This window comes from Loxodonta africana, chromosome 6 (genome assembly GCF_030014295.1).
Source record: "Loxodonta africana isolate mLoxAfr1 chromosome 6, mLoxAfr1.hap2, whole genome shotgun sequence".
In the NCBI taxonomy this organism is placed as follows: Eukaryota; Metazoa; Chordata; class Mammalia; order Proboscidea; family Elephantidae; genus Loxodonta; species Loxodonta africana.
In genome coordinates, this window is record NC_087347.1 from 39,785,497 (window position 1) to 39,809,613 (window position 24,117).

The 24,117-nt window shown below is 39.2% G+C and overlaps 1 protein-coding gene across 1 annotated transcript in view; it reads left to right on the plus strand.

Annotated features, from left to right (window-relative positions):
• Window positions 1-24,117, plus strand: part of CMKLR2 (chemerin chemokine-like receptor 2) — a 53,136-nt gene that overhangs the window by 26,629 nt on the left and 2,390 nt on the right. The gene's annotated exons all lie outside the window — the stretch shown is intronic.

Here is a 24,117-nt window from a genome sequence, read left to right on the forward strand (position 1 = left end):
TTGCTTTTTGGCAGGAGCCCGGGACACTAACAAGTCAGGACCACTTCAAACTATGTTCTAGTCTTAGTTTTTATAGCCATAAGTTGGAATGAGAGCAGGTTCATGGTTACAAATTTCCAAGGAAGACTTATTTTTTTTTAACCTCTACCCAGCACTAAAGGGTCGCTATGAGTTGGAATCAACTCGACGGCACTGGGGTGTTACCCAGCACTAAGGTTAAGACTGGCACATTTACCTGTTGTTTCCCTTTGCAGGGCATACTTCTTCATTAGTTGACTTTTTGCTAAAACTCAAGGGTTTCAGCTTTATTCAGGGGTCCCTGGTCATATAGCCTATCTAGCCCAGGTCCTATATTTTACTTCCTAACTTTTGTATGGTGATAAGAACCAAAGAACAAGGTCACATGGGATTGGCTGGTTGCCATAGGGCAGCCAACACCATTGGTATCTCTGGCTTCCTACTTCCATTTCAGTTCAGGTCACTACGGATTTTTCTTACATTCTTGCCAGCTCAGCCATACATTTAAAAAGATGACTTTTTATGTTTATTCCTGTGTTTTTAGAAGTTCTGTAATAAAAGTTTTTTAAAGAATATCCAGAATATTATATTGCCAAGGACAGAATTTCCCCTAGCTTTGAGCCATACTTTCCCACTGTCATCTTTACAAAGGGTCTATACAACAGTATCATTTTGCATCTGAACATACTAACGAACAAAGGGTTATATAGACTACAGCGATTGTGTTTTTGGGGAATCCTACTCCTTTTTTGTTTTTTCCTACCATTCAGCCACAGAGCTAGGCTTGATCTAGCTCCCACTTTCTCTTTTCTTGCTTAAGGGGCCCCAGGAACTCAGACACTTCCTTCTCCCTCATAACTGGCTCTACAGTCTTCCTCGTCACAAGTCTCTCTAACTCTCATATTCTTTGCTCTACAGGCTTTAATTTCATTTTAAGGCTTTTACTATTAATTACTACAAGACATAGAAGATAACGGAAGCATGATCAACACGAGAAATCTACAAAAGATTCCATAATTTTACAAAGGCTCACACAGTCATGATCCTGATTCCTCCTAAGATGAGTTTTTGCCTTCCAGTTTTATTCTATTAAGGAGTTTCTCCATATTTACATGAAGACTACGGGAACTTTGTTTTCAAAGATTATCCTTCTTCCCAGACTAAGGATACAACCAAGCCTGTGAATGCTAACAAGGCAGAACAATAGGTGTTCCTCTCCTCTCTAGAGGATATTTTGCACCTCTGAGAACCACCCAACTGAATGATAACTAAATTCAATCACCCTCTGACCTGATCAGAAACATTATGGGCGTTATTTTCTAATCCTCTATTATTATGTAACTAAAACATCCAAATCTCAACTAAATCTTCATTTATCCCCTTGTAAAGCTTTTATTCGACAGATGTTAGACCTTCTTGCTTTCTATTCCTCACTTCCCAGCTTTTCTTTTGTATTTTCCATCTGTTTATTTCTCTGTGCTACATTTTGGATAATGTCTTCAGATACATCCTCTAGTTTACATTTTGCCTTCAGCTGGGCCTAAGTTACTATTTTACATATCCATTAATTAAGTTTCAATATTATCTTTGTGATTTCTAGAAATTCTAGTTGATTCTTTATAAAACTTCCCTGGCCCAATATAGATTCTTCTCCCAAATTCTAGTAGTTATTCATGCTTCTGTCTTTACTATCAAGTGTTTTTGATTGTTCTGTGAAATTTCAGTTTTGTCATCTATGAAATGATGGGAATGGATTAAAAATCTCTAAGAATCCCATCCAACTTTAACAAACTATGTCTCTATGATCAAGCTACCTAACTTCACCCCCTTTCAAAGAGATGAAAAAATGAGAAATTGTTTTGTAAAGGTGGAACTCCCATTCCCCAACTGATAATGACAATTTAAAAAGAGGACAGTAATAGAAATGACAGAGCTTTGGTGGTGAATATTGGACATAAGAAAATTGTTTACCTTTACCATTCATCACATACACTAGCATATGCTATCATGCACTTCACTTTCATACACTGTCATGTTTAATGGCCACATTTCCAAATGTTCATGCTTGAGAAAACTCATATATAAACTGTTCCAGACTGATTAAAATGTACTTTTTAAGGCACTTCTGGAAAAGAAATTTTATAGTGTCTTCTCTCTTCACCCTTCATGTCACTTCATCCCTCTAAAAACTTTTGCAGAGGCAGCACTGTATATATGTGTTGCTGATGGAAGGAGACTTAGGCTAAGCTGCAGAATCAGAGCTACACATCCAGAGCAATGGCCAGGAGAACCATCAAACTGTATGAGGTAAAGCATTAGAATAACTAAACCATAGAGTTTCATGGTTAGCAGGCTTTAGATGCCTTCAAGTCCAGTCACATTTAATGCCTGATTTTCTGCTACAAAACTTTATGGTTTTGTAGGTTGTCTCATTCAGTATCTCCGGGTATAAGAAATATATCATCTTCTGACACAGCTTTGCCCTAGAAAGAAAGCTCCATGGGAACAAGGGCTATGTCCTGTTTACTCTGTTTCTCTAGGAACTAGACCACATTGTAGGTGCTCAGTAAGTATTTATTAAATGAACAAATGCCATTTTTTAATGACTAAAATCTTTAGTGAGCTCTATTTTACAGTGAACTAAAATCTGCTTCCTTCATATTCTTAGTTTTACTCTCTGGATAGAACAATTCCCTCTGCTGTATGCGAGCTCTTGAAGCATTTGAAAAATGTTACCTTGCTCTTTCTTTTTCAGGATAAATAGCTTCCAGCAATTTATTCAATGCTCCTCACAGGATGTAGTTTTAGCCTTTCTCTCCATCCTGTTCCATTTCCTCTGGACACACTCCAGTTTACCATTATTCCTCTTAAATTATAATTCCCAGAAAGAAACACAATACCCCCAGGTGCAGTCTGACCAGCTCAAGTAGTGTTGGAGAAACACTCCTCACTTCTATTAATACAGCCCATGGATGAATTTTTTTTTTTTTTTTTTTTTTTGTGAAGGTCACATTCCTTTGTTGACTCACGCTGAGTTCATGGTCAAGGAAAAAGCTTGTTTGGGCAGAAATTTCGCGTGTTTAAATGACAGAACAGGGCACTAATCTTAGTGAATGGTGCACATACAGGTGTAAATGCAAGTTAGAGGCGGGGCCCACCACCTCGACTCCTTTCTCATGGTAAAAAGGCACTGAATAAGCAATTGGTAAATATTACATATCTCTTTAATGTACACTTACCGTACCCATCTTAAGGAAATAATTCAGGGCATGTAATTGCTGCAAACCTGTCAGAGAAGATTATTGGCTTTGTACTAGGCCTGGCATAGAGTTCCATGCAGATGTTACTTAACAAGTGATTTCTGATGTGAGAGAAGACAGGTGAAATTAAAGAGCCTTCTGGACCCTGCCTTTCAGTCCCATTTTCCAGGTTAGTATGGTGGTTTTTTTTTTTTTTTTATGGTGGAATCAGTTTTTTTTTTTTTTTTTCCTGAAATAATGGAATAAAAAAAAAAAATGGAATGGCCACTGTGAATTTCTCTTTTGAAAATTGTCAAAACTGCTATCCTGGATGTGAGGAAAATCAAAGTGGCTTCAACTCAAAATACCCATGGTTACTATTAACATGACTATTAATTATTAGGTGTTTTTAAAGATGAACTTAGAATTGCCAAGGTTTTTTGCTTTTTATAAGTAGTCACACAAATTATTAAACATGGTTTCAGGGAATCAGGTTTTAGGCTTGAAATGGTTTGTCTGACTTTGCCTTAGTAGAGAAAACCTGTGGTGAGCAGAAAAGATACGGGAAGCTGTTCTAAAAGCAGAAGTTTGAAAAAGAAATTTTATTGTATCAAGTGGTTTCTTGTTGAGTTCCTTCAAAGCTTCTTGTCAGGAAACAAACTGCTTGCATTATGTTTCAGTGAAGGTATACTTTATTACTTGTATAGGTGCAAAGACACTTTCTGACTGCTTTCTTAAACTTGAGTACCTGGAGAAGCACCTGGCATTTGAGTTACTCAAAGTACTGAGACCATAGGGACATTGCAGATATGTGCCTACATCTATCCTTTCTCGTGAACTGCCATACTTCATAACCATTAGAAGATCATCTTCATTTCCCTCAAGCATCAGACCTTGTTTCTAGGACAGAGGAATTAATAACAAATATGAAAAAAATATTTTAAATAAATTAAAATTATTTACTGCACAGTTACTGCTAGACATCCTTTGTGTCCAGAAACAATTTGCAAAATAGTATAGCCAGGGGGCCTCAGAAGTGGTTCCATGTTTATTTTCCCCCTAAGTCCATGCAAAAGTTCAGATTGCATTTCTACCACTGGTCAGAGAGTAAGAAAATGGAAAAGAAGCGATAATGGAAAATGAGCTACGCATAAAGAAAAGAGCTCTTATTTTACCATTGAGCCAGGACCTTTTCTCTTTTCCTTTTTTTTTGGTCAAGGAAATAAGAGGAGAAAAGAAAAAGGGGTTTGGGCAGTATGCACATATGTTCTCTCTCTCTCTCTCTCTGCTTTCTAGTTATGCAAACTTAAATATGAAGAACTAGGTAGAAAGTGGAAATTCTGTTTCTTCTATAGTTCTCCCACTGTTTGGGGCACTGCTGCATGTTTATACTCTTTTTTCACAGATGTTACATTTTATGAAATATGACTCATTAGGGTGGTACTAGTATATTTAGATGGAAAGAAATCCCTGAGGGCTAGATAATTACCCAATTCTGTTTCACTTAAAACCTGAAATATTTGAATAGAATATTTCCTGGAAAAAATAGGCAATAAGATTTTGCCACACTTCAATGAATCAGAAAGATTCATGATTTCGAATTTATTCTTTTTTCTGGGAGGAATGAGGGAGGGACAATATTCTCATTGGGGGGGGTTTTGTTTTCATCTGTGGAATGTTTTAATTTCTATGTACTTTTTGTTTTGGGCCTTGGTCCACATTTTTATTCCAGAGTGCAAAAAACATTTACTAGAGCACGTTTTTTAAATGCCCACTCTGTGCAAAGCACTGGATTTGGAGTTACTTGGAGGCATACAGGGTAGTAAAACAACTAGAATACTTCGTCCTGCCAACTTTGAGATTCTCATCTAGTTAGAAAAGCCTAAGGGCAGAATCATAAGAGTTTAGAACTAGATATCATCTGCATTTTCTAGTTGAGACACCTGAGGTCCTGAGTGGGGAGGTGACTTATCCAGAATCATGCAGCTAGTGACATTCAGAGCTAAGACTTAGAACCACCTCTCCTGATTTCTAGTGCTCTTTTAACACACCAGAGTACCTAATACCCACAGACTTAAATGGAGTCATGGCAGGACCGGGACCAGGACAAGGTGATTGAGGCAAAATTTAAGGAGACACCTAAAAGTTCAGTAATCAAAGTTAAAGCCAAAAATCATCAATGTCCATCAACAGATAAATGAATAAAAAAAAATGTGGTACATACATGCAATGGAATATTACTCAACCTTAAAGAGAAATGAAATCCTGATATATACAACAACATGGATGAACCTTGAAAACAGTGCGCTGAGTGAAATAAGTCAGTTTCAAAAAGATAAATATTGTACAACCCCACTTGTATGAAATATCTAGAATAGGCAAGTGTTTGGAGACCGAAGTTTATTAGTGGTTACCAGGGGTGGGCAAAGATGAGGAGGAAAGGGGCACTGAATACTTAGAAGAAACCGAATTTTTGTAAAGGGTCATGAATGAACTTGGTAATGGATAGCGGTGATGGCTGAACAACACGATGAACATTTATGTCACTGAATTGTACATGTAAAAAATGTTGAATGGCAAACATTTTGAGACATATATATTTACAATACAAATTAATAAAGCAAAAAATGATAAACCAAGTATCAAAATTTTAAATGAAGACAGGACCCAACTCTGCATTCGCATGCCCCTGCCCCATTTGCATCACCCTAATCTCTGCCCTGCATCATGCAACCTGAACTTTTGGGTGGACTAAAGGAGAAAAAAAAAAAAAAAAAAAACCCACTGCCGTCGAGTCGATTCCAACTCATAGCGACCCTATAGGACAGAGTAGAACTGCCCCATAGAGTTTCCAAGGAGTGCCTGGCGGATTTGAACTGATGACCTCTTGGTTAGCAGCCATAGCACTGAACCACTACATGGAAAATACTCCCTTGGGTGGGATAATTTTAAGGGAATTCCTGAATGTATATAGTGAGATGCCCAGATGTCCAGCTCAGAACCCAACCAAAATGGGCCAAATAACGTTATCCACAGTAGTATGTTGATATAAAACAGCTCTCAGTTATTTTAATAAGGAACTGAGACTGAAGAGCATAGGGGAAAAAACTAGAGATGTGGCAGTGGATCATGTCACCCTCTAGGGGGCACTGCTAGGTGAACCAAGTTCCCTTCAAGGAATCCACTAGGGTAGAGGACAAAATGGAGTCCCCACAGTGGAATTTCTTTGGAGGGCTTTGATCAAAGCAAGAAAGTGGATTAAAAGTTTTCTTACTCTTTTGTATTTTGTACTTTTTCATCCATGTCCTGCGTATGAAGTGTTAAGCCAGGCCCTGGATATATACCCTTTGAAAGTACCTTTGCCCTTAGAAGGCCAAGAGGAAATTATGTTGTGGGCCAGGGAAAGGAGAGGCTCTTGAGTAAATCCAATCCTTGAGGCTCACATGTGGCACAGTTCACCAAAAGAGACCAAAAGGGTGTTAGAGATTTAACCTGCTATGGAGCAGTAAAGAATATGCCTTTGCCTGGGTGTCCTCTCATCACTCATTTCTCAGAAACCAGCTGCCATGGGCTGGATGGGAGTTGGTTTAGGTTTCCGGTCTGGCAACTTGGTTTTTCATTTTTCCACATCTTGCAGTGATTTTAACAGCAGAGTCAGAAACAGCCCTAGGAATAGGACAGATTCTGGGCAAATGTGAGCCCATGGCATAAAAGTAATCCCCAGTACGAATATGTATTCATGACAGGAGCTCAAAGTTAAAAATGTTCTCGTGAGGTAGCTCTACTTGGTCTGGAGGTGGGAGGTGGGGAGTGGTGAGGAAGAATCTAAGAAAGAACTAAATTAGCTTTCTTGTCTCTGTACCATTCTGAGCTTCCTCCTATCCAGACTCCTCAGTTACAGGGAAGAGATGTTTATTTTTTGTTTTGTTTTGTTTTTTAATCAGTCACAGGTGCAACTTTGGTAAAAGAAAGCAGTATTATTCTCTAATTTCAGTGTCTTTTGAATACTCTTATGAAAAAAATTCTTGCACCCCAGGGCCCAGTGGTAAAGAACACAAGGATTTACAAATTTGGATTCAAATCCCAACCATGCCACTTTACTAGCTGAATGATTTTTGCAAGTTCTGTAATTTTCATGATCTTCAGTTTCCCCGTCTGTAAAAAGAAAAAATGCTCAAAAATTGATGTCTATTAGCATGTATTCTTGACCTTAAGGATGATGTTCAAGTCCATTCATGCATCAATGCCTTCTACAGTATTCCTATCCAGCAGCCATCCAGACTGTGCCCAAACCCTTTTAGTGCCCACCCAAAGCAATACATTCGGTTTGTTTGATATGTTGGTTGGTTGCCTTTCAACTCTCTCCATTTTAAACAACTAATTTGTTCTTGTTTCTACTAAGCCAAAATTTTTCTGTCTATAATGCCAACATTTTTGCCCTAGCTCCCAAATCAGAACCACACAATAAATGTATTACTTTTTCCTCGTGTCTTCAAGTATTTAAAGACAGCTATCAAACTCTTTAAGTTTTCCTTTCTCACTGGTTCCTTCAACTATTCCAACAAAGACATAATTTCAAGTCCTCTTACTCTTCTGCTTCTTTTCTTTTTGCACTATTTCAGTTTTCTGATAGTTTTCTCTGAGCCTGCTTTGCAGAACTCGACAAGCTACTCCTAGTACAGATTGACCATGACAAAATGGAGTGCTGCGGTTGCCAGTTTAGTTATCACTACCTTGAAATAATTAAGAGTGTTCATCACGAATGTCCCTAAAAAACAGTAATAGTTCTGACACCCAAATTGTTTGATTATTATCAATGAGTTAGTCTTTCAATATGTGCTGTATTTTATCTTTCACTATCACATTTCATTTTACATTGTATCCCTTACTCCCTTCGCTTCTCTTAAGGGGAAAAAAGGCAAAAAATATTTTCAAGCATTGTCTTGCATGAACGTGAGGAAGTTCTAGAATTACCGTCCTTCTTTCCCTCTGCTTTTTTTGTTGCTATGTTGAAAAAGCATTGCTGTTGCTACCAGATTGAGTTCCTTTGCATCCCCTTTACCACTTTCACATATTACCTCTCTGGATAGTTTTGTTTTGTAAAATGCCTGCAACCTCAATATATTCTTCAAGTTCCCTGACTCTTTTTCCTTCCCTTTCAGGAGAATAGCCTTCTCTTTCTTTAAGAGAGAAAATATGTTGATCTAAATTAAAATAAAAAATAATGGTTCCTGGCCCAGTTTCCACCCTAAACTGAGGATTCCCCCTGAACTTAGTAAATGTCATTGACAATATGTGATTAAGAACCAAAACATCTGTAGTGCCAAGTAATGATGAAATAGAAAGCAGAGGTATATCATGCTAGCAGCAAAATTTCCACTGTGTGCCCCTGACTTTCATGAAGCATATCTTTGTCTGCGGAAATTTCAGGTCACAGTTAAATATTTTAGAATCAGACAAATTTAGCCATGTTTAGCCATTTTTATTTTTTAAACCATGGGTGGTATCTATTTATGAGAAGTTTTATAATCTGTTGGGTACCCTGCTGTGTTGACTGTTGCTTCCAAAATTAGTTCTTCACTAGATGTAGCATTGCCCAGAAGACACTAAAAAAGACTTAACCTTTAGCTTTGACTGTTTATATGGATGAATATATCCACAACATAAATCGAACAATTCAGATCTCCAGTCATATGCTCTGCAAAGATAAAGTTTCAGAAGTCCTATGCCATCACAGTTTCCAAATTCAGTGCCCACATTCTTCCTGATAAAAAATTGCTTGTAAATAAATTAAAGATCTAAATAAATGGGGAAATTTCCATTTTTATGGATTGAAGACTTCATATGCTTAAGATGGCAATGTTCCCAAACTTGTCAATAGATTAAATGCAACCCCTATCAGAATCCCAGCTGGCTTCTTTGTAGAAATTGACGAGCAAGTTCTAAAAGCCATACGGAATTGCAAGGGACCCAGAATAGCTAAAACAATCCTGAGAATGAAGAACAAAGTAGGAAAGCTCACACGTCTCAATTTCAAAACTTATTACAAAGCAACAGTAATCAAGACAGTGTAGTACTGCCACAAGGATAGACATAGAGACCAATGAAATAGAACTGAAAGTCTAGAAATACACCCACACATCTATAGTCAACTGATTTTGACAAGGAGGCCGATACCATTCAATGGAAGAAAGAATTTTTTTTTAAATGGTAATGGACAACTGTAAAAGCATGAAATTGAACCCTTATCTTACATCATGTGTAAAAATTTACTCAAAATGGATTAATTACCTAAATGTGAGTGCTAAAACTTTTGAAATAAAATAGAGTAAGTCTTCATGAGCTTAGATTGGCAAAGAATTCTTAGACAGGACACCAAATGCATGAGCAACAAAAGAAAAATAAATAAATTGGACTTTATCAAAATTAAAAGCTTCTGTGCTTCAATGAACACCATAAAATCAAATGACAGCCCACAGAATGGGAAAAAATATTTGCAAATCGTATGTCTGAAAAACTTGTATCTAGAATATACAAAGAAATCTTAACAACTCAACAATAAAAAGACAAATAACCCAATTTTAAAATGGGCAAAGGATCCGAATGGACATTTCTCCAAAGAAGATACACAAAGGGCAATAAACACATAAAAATCAGGAAAATGCAAATTAAAACCACAGTGAGATACCACTTAACACCTACTAGGATGGCTAGAATCAAAAAGTCAGACAACAACATGGACTGGAGAAGATGTGGAGAAATTGGAACCCTCATACACTGCTAGTAGAATATAAAATGACACAACAGCTTTGGAAAACAGTCTGGCATTTTCTCAAACAATTAAATATAGTTACTGTATGACCCAGAAACTCCACTCCAACGTACATACCCAAAAGAAATGAACACACACGTCCAAACAGAAACTTATATGTCAGTGTTTATGATAGCACTATCCTTAACAGCCAAAAAAGTGGAAACATGCCAAATGTTTATCAATGGAAGAATGGATAAACAAAATGTGGTAAATCCATATAACAGAATAGTATTTGGCCATAAAAAGAAATGAAGTACTGATATATGCTACAACATGGATGACCCTTGAAAACATTATGTCAGTCACAAAAGACTACATATTATATGATTCCATTCACATCCAGAGTCCAGAATAAATAAATCTATAGAGACAGAAAGTATATCAGTGGTTGCCTAGGGCTGGATGTGAAGGGTATAGGAAATACAGGGGTGATAGCTAAAAGGTATGGGGCTTCCTTTTGAGGTGATAAAAATGTTCTAAAATTGATTGTGGTGATGGTTGCAGATATCTGTGAGTAGTGAGAATACTCAACACCATTGAATTGTACGCTTTAAAAGTATGAATTTTGTGAATATGAATTATATCTCAATAAAGCCAGTTTTTTTTCCTCCTTTTTTTATTGTGTTTTAAATGAAAGTTTACAGTTCAAGTTAGTTTCTCATACAAAAATTTATGCAGACATTGTTATGTGACCCTTGTTGCTCTCCCTATAACGTGACAGCACATTCCTCCTTTCCACCTTGATTTCCCATGTCCATTCAACCAACTCCTGTCCCTTTCTGCTTTCTCATCTTGCCTCCGGAGAGGAGCTGCCCATTTAGTCCCATGTATCTACTTGAGCTAAGAAATACAGTCTTCACAAGTACCGTTTAATGACTTATAGTCCAGTCTAATCCTTGAAGAGTTGGCTTCGTGAATGGTTTCAGTTTTGGGCTAACAGAGAGTCCAGAGGCCATGTCTTCTAGGGTTCCTCCAGTCTCAGTCAGACCATTAAGTCTGATCTTTTCACTAGAATTTGAGTTTTGCGTTACACTTTTCTCCTGCTTCGTCAGGGACTCTCTATTGTGTTCCCTGTCAGGGCAGTCATTGGGTAGCCAGGCACAATCTAGTTCTTTTGGTCTCAGGTTGATGGAATCTTTGGTTTATGTGGACCCTTTTGTCCTTGGGCTCATATTTTCCTTGTGTCTTTGGTGTTCTTCATTCTCCTTTGCTCCAGGTGGGTTGGGACTAATTGACACATCTTAGATGGCTGCTAGCTAGCTTCAATAAAGCCGTTTTTTTTTTAATTATTCATTTTATATACATATATATATAAAGTTGCCGTTGAGTTGATTCTGACTCATAGCAACCCCATGTGTGTTAGAGTAGAACTGTGCTCCATAGGATTTTCAATGGCTGATTTTTCGAAAGTGGACTCAAACCTCCGACTTTTTGGTTAGCAGCCAATTGCATTAACTGTTTGCACCACCCAGGGAAATTAATTTGCATACCTAAAACCAAACCCACTGCCATCGAGTCTGACTCATTCTGACCCTATAGAACAGAGTACAACTGCTCATTGGGTTTCCAAGACTGTAATCTTTATGGAAGCAGACTACCACATCTTTCTCCCACTGGGCAGGTGGTGGGTTACACTGACTAGGAGATTTTTCTCTGCTATAACCAAAGCCTTTAAAACATTACATCATTGAGGGTAGTGATTCTTTCCCAGACACCAGATAAAATTTGGAGAAAAGTGTGATAAAGACCCAGACTATGTTCTTTAATCAAATGTGAATAAATAGCCTTTTTAAAAGAGAGAGATAAAGGAAATATGGTACTATACAGCATTCCATTTTCTCACCAGTCTTAGACAGATACGGAGATAAACTTGGCATTTTGAGGCTAGACACTGGGGTGCCATCTTATTAGCTGAACACCTCAACTCAAATGCCTCCCAAGTCCGGACAAATAACAATGTGTGAACTCCATACAGATTCAGATATTTTTAAAACTATGAAGCCTACAAAACAAAACATGTTTTTCAATCTCTACTTTAAATATTTTCATCCTTGTCTTGAAGTAACTCAAAACAATCCCACTCTCTTTCTACTTTCCCTGCACCTCCCTGCATGGTCTACTGATTTTAGTCCAACACTGATCATAATCAAAGCTACATTTATTGGGCATGCTTTATGTACTGGGCACTGAGATAACCACTTTTTGAAGATTTTCTCTTGTGATGACAGCAACCCTGTGAGTTAGGTACTATTACCATCTCCATTTTTACAAGTGAGGAAACTGAGGTTTCAAGGAAGCAGGTGATTTGCCCAAGATCACACAGCCAGAAAGAGGTAGGACTGGGATTTGAAGCCAGGCAGTCTAATTCCATAGCCCATTGACCACTACTCTGTGTTGCCTGATACTTAAATTATACCTATGTGTTAATTATCCTAAGGTTTTTTGAAGAATTTAAGCCTGAAAGTTTCTCTCTGACCCAAGATTAATCATGCAGTTTGTTTACTCCCAGCAACCAACAGAGTCGTACAGACTGTACAAGTTGGGACACTAACTTCTGGGTGGAGCATTACAACAACCAGTACGTAAGTAGGCATTGACTTTCCAAATATGTCCTCTTTCTCAAACTGTACAAATGGAGCATGTGGGTTAGACATACAGATCAGTCTACAAATGCCTTTTATGAAAAGAGCTTAATCTCAGCATAGTGATAATAGGTATCATTTCATTTCCCCTTGATTAGATTGTGTGTTTTGTTTGAATGGAGGAAAATTTTTCTTTCTATCTCCCAACCACACTGCCTTTGAAGCTGAATAAAATATTTGTATGCCTAAAATTAGTGAAATTTTCTGTCCAAGGTAGATTTTTCCATTCCAACTCAATCAAGAAGCTATTGTGAAGATTATACTCAGTTTGACTCATCTTCCTGATTAGTTGATTATATTCTTTTAATTTCCTAGATGAGTGTCTCTCAAATACATCTCTGTCACCTCCGTTCTAAGAATCTTCCGTCTTTGACTTGATTGTGGCAATAGTTTCCTAAATAACCACCTTGCTTCCATATTCATCCCTTTCCAATCCATCTCCCAGACTGCTACCAGGTGCCTTTACAAAAATAAAGATTTGATCATGCCACTCCCTGCTACAAACATTTTTACTTGCTCCCAACTGGCAATGGAATAAAATCCAAACCCTTAGAATAACATTCAAAAGTCTTCATCATTCCACCACTCCCTTTTCTATTGATGCTTCTCCAGTCAAACCAAAATACTTTCATATTTCTTAGTAAGCAAAGGAATATTGTCATTTGTCTGAATTCTGGTATTAATTGATAAATGATATGGGACTTACAGATGGGCAAGATGCCTTCTCTATTAAAGGTTAGGGCTATTCCAAGATTTGTAGTGGGAGGGTGCAATCTGATAATCACTGTTCCTACGAAAGCTACCATCTCCCAACCAGCAGGTACTGTCAATATCACTTCCCAACCTTCAGTTTCAATTGAAATCCCCATTTGCTCCCCTTCAGTGAATAAACAGGAAATCTTTATACAACATTGCCGTGCCTCAACACCTTCCAAGCAGAGATCGTTCATCCAAAGGGCAGCAAAATATTCTACTAGTGCCAAACATCTTGAATACATTCTGGGGTGGGGTATATAGTTTACGTTTGGAAGTTAGTGGAAAAAAACTGAACAATGGCCCTAATTAACCGCATGCACACATAAACACACACTAGGTCAATCTCTCTTTCCTAGGAAGTCAGCCCTCGAAAAATAGTTTGCTGACCATACATGTTTGCTGGGTCACAGATCTGTGCTTTCCCTAGAGAGTTCTCTCTCATGTCCACTGATTCTTTCTACTCATTCCTGTCATCCAATCAAAGGCAGAATACATGTTCTTACAGGGGCTGTCATGGATTTCACAGGAAACATATTCTGCTCTTAAGTTCTTTTAACCAGGATGTATGGGAACACCCTGGAGGCCCCGAATGCTGCAAACGGTTAAGTGCTTGGCTACTAACAAAAAGGATGGTGGACTGAGTTCACCCAGAGGCACTTCAGCAGAAAGGCCTGGTGATCTACTTCCAAAGGTAATAACCATTGAAAACTCTGTGGAGCATAGTTCTACCCCGACACACATGGGGCCACCCTGAGTTGGAGTTGACTAGAAGGTAACTGGTTTGGTTTGATTTTTACGGGGAAACTCTACACAGGCGATCTACATAGACAAAGGTCAGGAACATCAAATCCTTCCCTCTGTTCAGTGTAGGTTGCAGCCTATGCTTTCTTAAGATTCTGGAAGGTATACATTTTTGCAACAGTCTGTGAAAACCCATCTAACTCAACATTATGGAACGAGATGAAACCTCTCTTCATTCACCGAATGTTCTGCCAGAAGAAATCTTTGTGTTTTTGTCAAGGTAGATGAACAAAGCATTTCCCTCTATAGCCAAGTCTCATTTAAAGCTACATTTAAAAGTTTAATGGTACATATTTCTACCAGATATCTTTCCTCCAAATCATCTGGATTTTATAGACTATTTGTCAGTATACTTTCTGGCAGAATTCTTGCAATGAAATTTATTTGTTCAGAAGGAGTTTCAGCTTTACCATCTATTGACATCTAAATAGGTCAGAAACCAATTTGTTTAATACAATAGTCCTGTGCTCTAGAACTAGACATTTGTCATTAGAGCATCTGGGCAAATGTAACCCAGGAGTATAACTTGAGTCCTCACAGCAGTTGAATCCCCAAAGTAAATATGCCTCTTCACATTCTTTGGGAACCAAACCACTAACCTCGTGGATGGTTCCCTGAGTTTTACTCCACACCAAGCATTTTTCACACACTTCTAACAGACTTGGGTGGACCTTATTTATTACCACTGCAAGCTTGGAAGTTACTCAAGTGGCTCCTCAAAGATTTAATGATCATGTAGATCTTTATTAGTCTTTATTTCTGTCATTATTATTTATTTCCTTTTCAACAGCACATATGGTTTAAGACAAATGCAGTAGCTTTTTTCTCTTTTCAGTCAAAGTCAAGAGCCTCATCCTGGCATTGTTATCGTGTTCTTCAAAGCATTTCCAAAGTGAGAAAACCATATGGATATCACAGTGGAAAGTTGCTGCCAGCTAAGATGGGCTTAACCCTGCCTGTTTAATAGATGACAATATTTCCTTTAAATCTGGATTTAAAGACCTAATACCTGCCTGCTCTCCATTTTCCTTTCTGGCTACTGCTCAACAAGACTTCTTTCGTTGCCCATAATTCTTCCAGTTCCACCTCTGAGTATTCACATTCTCCCATCACCTCTCAAAAAATATGTGTGTAGGAGTGTGTGTGTGTGTGTGTGTGTGTGTGTGTGTGTGTGTATCCACATGGTTAAACTAGGGAACTAGGGACAGATTTCTCCATATTTTCTTTCAAGATCTTTTTTTTTGCACTTTCTATTCTATTCCATCAAGAATAAACAGATACAATACCACATGATTGATTATACAGCATAATACCAATCTTTTTAAAAGATTAAAAAGATAAATCTCTACAGGCCCTTAAATTTAAGTAGCAGAAATGCACAAGACAGTAAGCTTTCCTTGTAGGCCATATTTTTACTTTGAGATCGCAGATAATGTTTAAAGCTTGCATTATCACACACCTCATTTGTTTTCTCTCTCAATATGTGTACAGTTTTTATCTGTTCAATAATTGTATTTCTTACAATATTCAAGGCACTGTGTTAGCAAGTGTTGCAAACCAGTGCCTAGAGCATCTTGGCAAGAATCATAAATGAGTAATTTGGGGCTGGTAGGGACTATGGCAAACAAAAAAGTACATATCTTGTCTAAAGATGAATACAAATAGGAAATGCAGGCTCATTATTAACAGAGAATGTAGATTATCATGAGAAGCCAAAAATTGGAATGTTGTTATAAAATCTTCCAATGTTTAAATATTAGTATCTACATCAAACATTTGGAATTCTTTTTCAGCCAAATGAAACATTACAGGCCAACAGTCTTCAACCTCTATAAATCACAATTGGTTTGTAATGGGATAGACCAGACCAGACCAAGCCAGGAGTCCAAAATGAGAGTACTCACTGCAAAAGGGCAGATTCAGCAGCAGGAGATAGGAAAAAGGAGTTCACACAGAGCTCGGTATGTGTAGACTGGGGTTTTTTAATCTTGGCACCATTGACATTTTCGGCTGGATAATTCTTTGTCGTAAGGGGTTGCCCTGCACATTGTAGGATACTTAGCATCTCTGACCTCTGCCAATAACACCATCTCTCCCAGCTGTGACAACTAATGTCTCCAGACATTGCCAATGTCCCCTGAGAAGCAAAATTGCCCTCGGTTGAGAATCACTCAGCTGAAGATTATGGCGGTAAGAAGGAATAGGAATTGGTGTCAGGGTGCTGTCTCATCTGTTAGTAGATGAGTGATGTAACCAAGGTGGGAGCACAGAAGCATGGAGAGTGGGAGAGAGCAAGTGAGCAGTCATAGAGATGTGGTAACAGAGGTCAGGGGCCTCCAGAGGACTGAAAAGAACCAGAGGCATGGAAATCTAAGACTAGAACCCAGGAACAAGGACTAGGAACAAGGCAATAACCAAGTTACCCCAATCAGGGAAAGAAGAGAAGTGGGATGATGGATCAGGATGACTGCCAAGTTCTACTTTGAACTAGGAACATGTTTGAGATCAAGTTTGAGGCAGAAAACATCTTACAGGTGGGAGTTGAAAGACCTAAGCTATAGGGATTAGAGCAATGATGAGCAGGGGACATAGAGGCCATCTAAGCAGAGATGGCAGAAAGCAAGATGAGGTTCATTTATTAGAAGGCTAATTCACCATTCCCTCTCAAGGACCAGGAGTTTCGTCACAGCTGCAGAGAATAGTTCTGATCCTGGGTCTGATATTTTATAACTCTAATAAAAAATAAAAACAAGCTCATTGCTGTCAAGTTGATTCTGACTAATGGCAAAACCACTTGCACCACCCAGGCTACTTGTAACTTTAACAGAAACCCAGTAAAGGCAGAGACCTGTCCATGGCATTCCTTTCTGGGGATACTGGTAGACCGTGTCCCAACTCTTTATTAGCCAGTTTCCTTTGTCATCTGAGGAGAAGGTTGAAGCCAGGGTCTCTGGAGACACTTCTGAGTGGCGTTAAATCTTATGGTTGCCTCCCTGGGAACAAGCAGAAAGTCATTCACTGTTCTGAAAAGGCTGACTCAGAGTTTCTATTTCCATTTTTATGCACAATTTCCTCTTTTGTCCTTGAATAGTTCAAGATATTTAAGAGTCTGCCTGCCCCAGGGGTCTCGAATTGGGAGATGCACTGGTGTGGCCCACAGCTGTTTTGTCTGAAAACAGTATTTTAAAAGTTGGAAATGTTTCACATTAAAAATGTAGATATCCAGCTACCCTTCAAAAACTAGAAGCTCTGGCAACACTAAGCCCTCATTTTCCACATAGAAGCAATTGGCTAGAAATGAGTAGCTGTTGTCTGGTGAAGACAAATCTAGTGCTGTCCGCTCACCCAAACACCAGTCCCCCAACTTGGACTGTTTCACCCATTAAAGTTCCTACCCCGTGGGCATTTACATTATGAAAAAAAGGGCAAAGGAAATTTAACCACTGATTGTAAACAGTATTGATCTAATGACATTACGACTCAAGGTCTGTCCATTTTTTTAGAAAGCATGAGTCTTACCAGCAGCACCTCTTCAATTCTACCAGGGTCCATTGCAAAAACTTCCTCATTCTCAGTTTCCACAGTTAAAAAGGCTATCCCCTAAATAGTTCCCTCTCCCTTGCTAGGTAAGACAGTTTCCCTTCACACGATTAGTGTCTTAGGCTGGGTTCTATAGAGAAGCAAAATGAGTGAAGTATATGTATGTAATATATATGTAGGGAGAGAGATTTATCTCGAGGAAATGACTCATGCAGTTGTAGAGGCTGGCAAGTTCCAAGTCCTTGGGTTAGATGTCAGGCTGGAGGCTCCTCCTGACTTGCAAAGCTACAGGGGCTGATGAACCCAAGATTGGCAGGTCACACTGCAGGGAACTGGCTCATGGGCTGCAGAGTTTGACAGACCTTCAGTGCAGAAGGCCACTGGCTCAAGTCCCAAGTAACAGAGAACAGATGATGATAAGCCAGATGCAGGATCCAGAGCAAGTGAGTGAGCTTTGCCAGGACATCCATGTATATATTGGATGCAGGCCACAGCCCTCATGAAACTCCCTTTACAACCGATTGGCTGATCACTTCAGATCACATCATGGAGGGTGTCACGAGTTGAACTGTGTTCCCCAAAAAATGTATGTATCAATTTGGCTAGGCCATGATTCCCAGTATTGTGTGATTGTCCACCATTTTGTCATCTGATGTGATTTTCCTAGGTGTTGTAAATCCTATCTCTCTGATGTTAATGAGATGGGATTAGAGGCAGTTCTGTTAATGAGGCAGGACCCAACCTATAAGATTAGATCATGTCTCTAACCTCTTTTGAGATATAAAAGAGAGAAGCGAGCAGAGAGACATGGGGGACCTCATACCACCAAGAAAGCAGTGCCAGGAGCAAAGCGAGTCCTTTGGACTCAAGGTTCCTGTGCTGAGAAGCTTCTAGACCAGGAGGAGGTTGATGACAAGGACCTTCCTCCAGATTTGACAGAGAAGAGAAAGGCCTCCCCTGGAGCTGACACCCCGAATGTGGACATGTAGCCTACTAGACTGTAAGGGAATAAACTTCTATTTGTTGAAGCCATCCACTTGTGGTATTTCTGTTATAGCAGTACTAGACAACCAAGATAGAGAATGACTACATCGTTACATAACTGCCAAATTACATCAGCTAAGTTGACACACAACCTTAACCATCAGAGCCAGCTTCTTTCCCTTTCTATCCTCCCCAAGGAAAACTTCCTTCTCTCCTTTGAAGTAAGCTTCTGAAAGCCATGACCATTGTTAGCAGTAGATCCTACCTCAGGCTTCTTATAATATCTTGTCACAGGAAGTGGCCACTGTCAGGACTCTGCCGTAGTCCTTAAAGACAGGCCCTAGACAGGCTAGTTAAGAAAGAGGTCCAGCTACTTTAACAAAAGCCTTAGAGGACTTTGGGGGAAATTCTTTCTTTCTTTATAATTCAGGAGTTGGACCAGAGCAGGAAGGAAAGCACTGCTCCATGAGGTCATGAGGGGCCCAGGTTTCTTCTGTCATGTGAAAATACCATGTTTCCCTCACCCATGTGATCCAAAATGGCTCATGACTGCTTCCATATTCTAGCCAACGAGAAGGAAAATGAGATAGTGGAGGGCCTGGACTCTGGCTCAGAAGGCCCCAAAGTCTGGGGTCATTTTCTCTCACACCCCACATTTATTCCATCAAGAAAACTGTTAGTTCTATCTTCAAAATATACTTAGAATCCAATCACTTTTCCTCACATCCCTGCTACCACCATGGTCCAAGTCATGCTCATCTCTAGCTGGAATTATTGCAATAGTATCCTAACTGGTCTCCCTGCTTCTACAACCCCCACTCCTGCAACAGTCTATTCTCAACATAGCAGACAGAGGAATCCCTCTATAATAATAAATCGGATTTCCTTTTTCCTCACTCAAAAATCATTAAATGGCCTCCCATTTCCCTTAGAGTAAAAGCCAAAGTACTTCAATGACCTACAAAGGTCTACATGATCTGACCTCCCACATACTTTGTTGAGCTTCTCCCCTTCTACTCTTCCCCTTTCTATTTCAGACATACTGGCATCCTTTACGCTTCTGAAATATGTCAGACACACTCCTGCCCCAGGGCCTTTGCCCTGGCTGTTGCCTCTGCCTGCAATGCTCTTCCCCGAAATATCCACATGACTACCTCCCTTACCTCCTTCAAGCCTTTGCAGTTGTCACCTTCTCAATGACTCCTTCCCTGATGCTTTGTTGAAAGTTGTAACCACCTCGCAGTTCCCCTTATCCTGCGCTATATTTTCATTTTTCTATAGTACTTACATCCTTTTAATGCACTATGTAATTTCCTTTTTTATTATGTTCATTGTTTGTTGTCTATCTCCTCCTGCTAGACTATAAGGTCCACAAGGGAAGAAATCTTTGTCTGTCTTACTGAGTGAAGAATCCCAATTAGCTAGAATAGTGCCTGACAAATACAGGCACTTAAAATTTGGCAAATGAATGAATGATCAGGCAGGAATGATGGTTGCCAACACTGGGTTGGTCCCTAGATACTTGGTTGGGTCTAAGTGAGGTTTAAACACTTAATTAAATATGGAGGCACTTGTAAACTATAAGGTAATACACAAACAAGATATAGTAATTAGACAAAAATATGCCCTCAAGTGTTATCTTTATCTCCTCAAGGACTTTGTAGGACAAGTTGCTGAATTCTGCTTTAGTTTTCTCTCTCCTCCACCCACTCCTACCCCTTGCCATCACCACCACACTTAAGAACATCTGTTCTAAACCATAGCGGAATTCCTAGCTTATATTTCTCATTAAATATTTAGCTGGGCACCATTCACCTCCTCTTAAAGATCCTTCTCAATGCTCCTCTGAACTTGTCCTTTCATCTAACCTACTTATTCGGTTTCTGCAAGACCAGAAACCTCTCAGGTACAGGACTTCCTATCTGAAGGGATTCTGTCCAGATAAATCATTCATCCTCAAGGTTGTCTTCTACCACAGAGAATATGAAAGAGTAGTGGTCGGTGTCCTTCAGCAGGCCCTGTGATCATGCCAGCCTAGCAGTTTCTGTCACGGAAAGGAGGACATCTCTGACTTTTTATGAGGATAGTGATTTTATACAATTAGGCGCAGTGATGGTTAAGATTGTGCGTCAATTTGGCTTGGCCATGATTCTCAGCATTTTGGCAGTGGTGTGATGTTGTCCTCACTTCCCTGTTGAGATCTGATATGTGATCACCCCCATGATGGGATCTACTGTGAGCAGCCAATCGATTGAAGGGGTGTTTCCTTGGGCATGTGGCCTGCGTCAAGTGTGGGTAGACATTCTGGCCGGGCTCAGGGGCTTTTGCTTGTTCTGGATCCTGCAGCTGGCTCCTGTTCATGTGATCTCCAGTTCTTGGGACTTGAAGTAGCAGCTTACTTGTGGTCTTGCCTCCCAATCTTGGGATTTGTCAATCTTCACAGCCTGTGAATAACTCTGCTCTCCGACCTTCCAGTCTTGGGTTCACCAGCCCCTGTGGCTACGTGAATCAGTAGAAGCCTCTATTGTGACCCACAGACTTGGGGCATTACAGCCTCTACAACTGCATGAGCCATTTACTTGAGATATATATAGGTGTGTGTGTATATATATATATATATAAAATATATATATGATTTACTGGCTTTGCTTCTTTAGAGAACCCAGCCTAAGACAGGCACCTTCTAGAGATGTTCTGTGCTTGGGGAATAAGATTCCTTCTTATTATTGCTTTGAGTTTTGCAAAGTGATTCAGACAACCACCTGGGCCATTTGGCTTCAGAATTACTAGTAGCCTAAAAGAGCAAGTCACAGGCAGGAGGAAGGTGAGGGTGTCCTAGTTTGCAGGCAGAAAACCAAGACAAGGAATTTAGGACTAGGCTGGAAAGGATTTTACAATGGGGAGGATCAGCCTTCAGGAGCAGAGAGGGTAGGATTAGGTCCTAGGCCTGAAAAAATAGGAGAGCAAGAGAAAAGCTAGTTCTTGGTCACTGCAGTAGGACATGCTAAAGAACAAGGCAAAATCCCAGGGATAGAACTATGGGGTCAAGATCAGAGAGATGCTAGTGGCAACACTGACTTAGAGGTGAACTCACAAGCTCTGACCTGAGACTTTTAAAATTATATTTGGTTCTGAATGGATTAGTGGCAGAGACAGTTATTTTTTTAAACATATGTTAAACACCTGTAATATGTTAAGAATTGGACTAGGACGTTATGCTGAGTGAGATAAGTGAATCACAAAAAGATAAATATTTTATGACCTCACTTATATAAAAAGACAAAAAAAAAAGGCAAATGCAGAGAAAACAACGTTTATTGGTGGTTACCAGGGTGGGGGTGGGGGGGAAAGACAGGCTAACAATGATGGGAAAATTGCATTGATTAAGGATAGGGTTGCACAGTTGATTATTGTAATTTCTGTCAATAAATCTTATACCTGTAAAACACTGAACTGGAAAAAGTTTTGTCATAGATATATATACAACAACAGCAACATAAGCTGAGGCTGCTTATGTTTAACCAAAAATCTCATGAGATTTGGTTCCTTGATTTGGAGGTTTAGGGTCATGGTTTCTTGGGACATCCCAGATAATCAGCCTAGTAACCTGTTTAGTGCTTCTGTTCTGCCTCATAGTTCGTTGTGTAGTGCCTGGGATCTTAAAAGCTCGCAAGAGGCCGTCCAAGGCATAACACTTGGTCTCTATCACCTGAGGCAACAGAGGAAGGAGAGTCAGGAATAGTAGGAGGATATGGAATGTGTGGCTAAAATTGCTTCCATGAACAACTGCCTCCTTTGCCATGTGACCAGAAGAACTGAATGGTGCCTGGCTACCATTACTAAACATTTGATCAAAGATCCTATAGAAGAATCCTGATCAACAAGGGGAAAATGTAGAATAGGATTTCAAATTCTTGTGGACTTCAGACTTTCTGGTGCCAAGGGGGCTGGATGAACCTTTGAAACTATTGTCCTGAGATGATCTTTAAAAGTTAAACCAAAAATATGCCCTGAAGTCTTAAAACCAAAGAGTAGTTTAGCTTAACTAGTAAAAAATGTCTTCCTTGAGCATTATGCTCTTCTAAGAACTATGTATATGGGATTAAAGTGACAACAGCAACTCCAAAGATCAGATAGGAACCTTAGGGGACATTGAGTTTATGTTAATGGGGAAGGGACAACCCAGAAAAGGAGGGTGAGAATGACTGCCCTCAAAGAATGTAATCAATGTCACTGAATTGTACATGTAGAAATGGTTGAATTGATGTATGTTTTGCTATGTATAGTCTCAACAACAACAAAAGAGAATTGTACTAGGCACTGGGGGTACAGAAATAACAGTCATTGTTCTCAAGGAGTTCACAGTCTGGTAGGAGAGAAATTGGAAAAAGAAGAAAGAAAACAATGACAATATAGTGTTTTATACCAAAAACTAAAACCAAACCCATTGCCATCGAGTTGATTCCAATTCATAGCAACCCTGTAGGACAGAGTAGAACTGTACCATACGATTTCCAAGGAGCAGCTGGTAGATTTGAACTGCCGATCTTTTGGTTAGCAGCCAAGCTCTTAACCACTGAGCCAAGAGGGAAATGTCATAGTGGCTAAGAGCTCAGGTTTTGGGTCCAACAGATCTGAGTTTACATGCTGACTCTACATTTATAGGTTATGTGTTCTTAAGAAAGTCACTAAGCTTTTCCAAACTTCAGTATCCTTTCTTGTAATATGGAAATAATGATAGTACTTACCTACTTTATAAGATTTTTGTGAGGATCAGATTAGATCACATATTCCTGGCACATGGCAAATTAGCAATAACATTGGCTGTAATTTATTATTATTGTCTGACGGAAGGTGATGTCAGAAAACATTCTCAAGAAAAGGTGGCATTTCAGCTGAATGCTGAAGAACAAAAAGAAATTGGCTGGGTCTGGGATTGGGAGGAAACTAATAAATTGTTTTTGTTTTTTAATGTATGCCCTACCAGAGTCCTCAAATGATTTCAGGTAGGATGATGAATTCAGTGTTAGTCGAGCTGAGTTTGAGATGCCCGTGAGCAACACAGGATGTGTTGGCCCCTTCATTGTGGCCCAACTATTATCCCAAATTTTACATCTTTGCCCTATTGATTACCCAATGAGAGGAATACAACTATTTATCTTTTTTATACCTGATTTTGAATACTATCTATAGCAATAATTAATAAAAAAAAAAACCCCAATTAATACAACATAAAATTGATGAAGTCAAATTTCACCCAATGAAATTTGTTTTCATTGAAAAACTGACATTCAGGTCTTCTTAACCCAGAAAGACTGGCCTT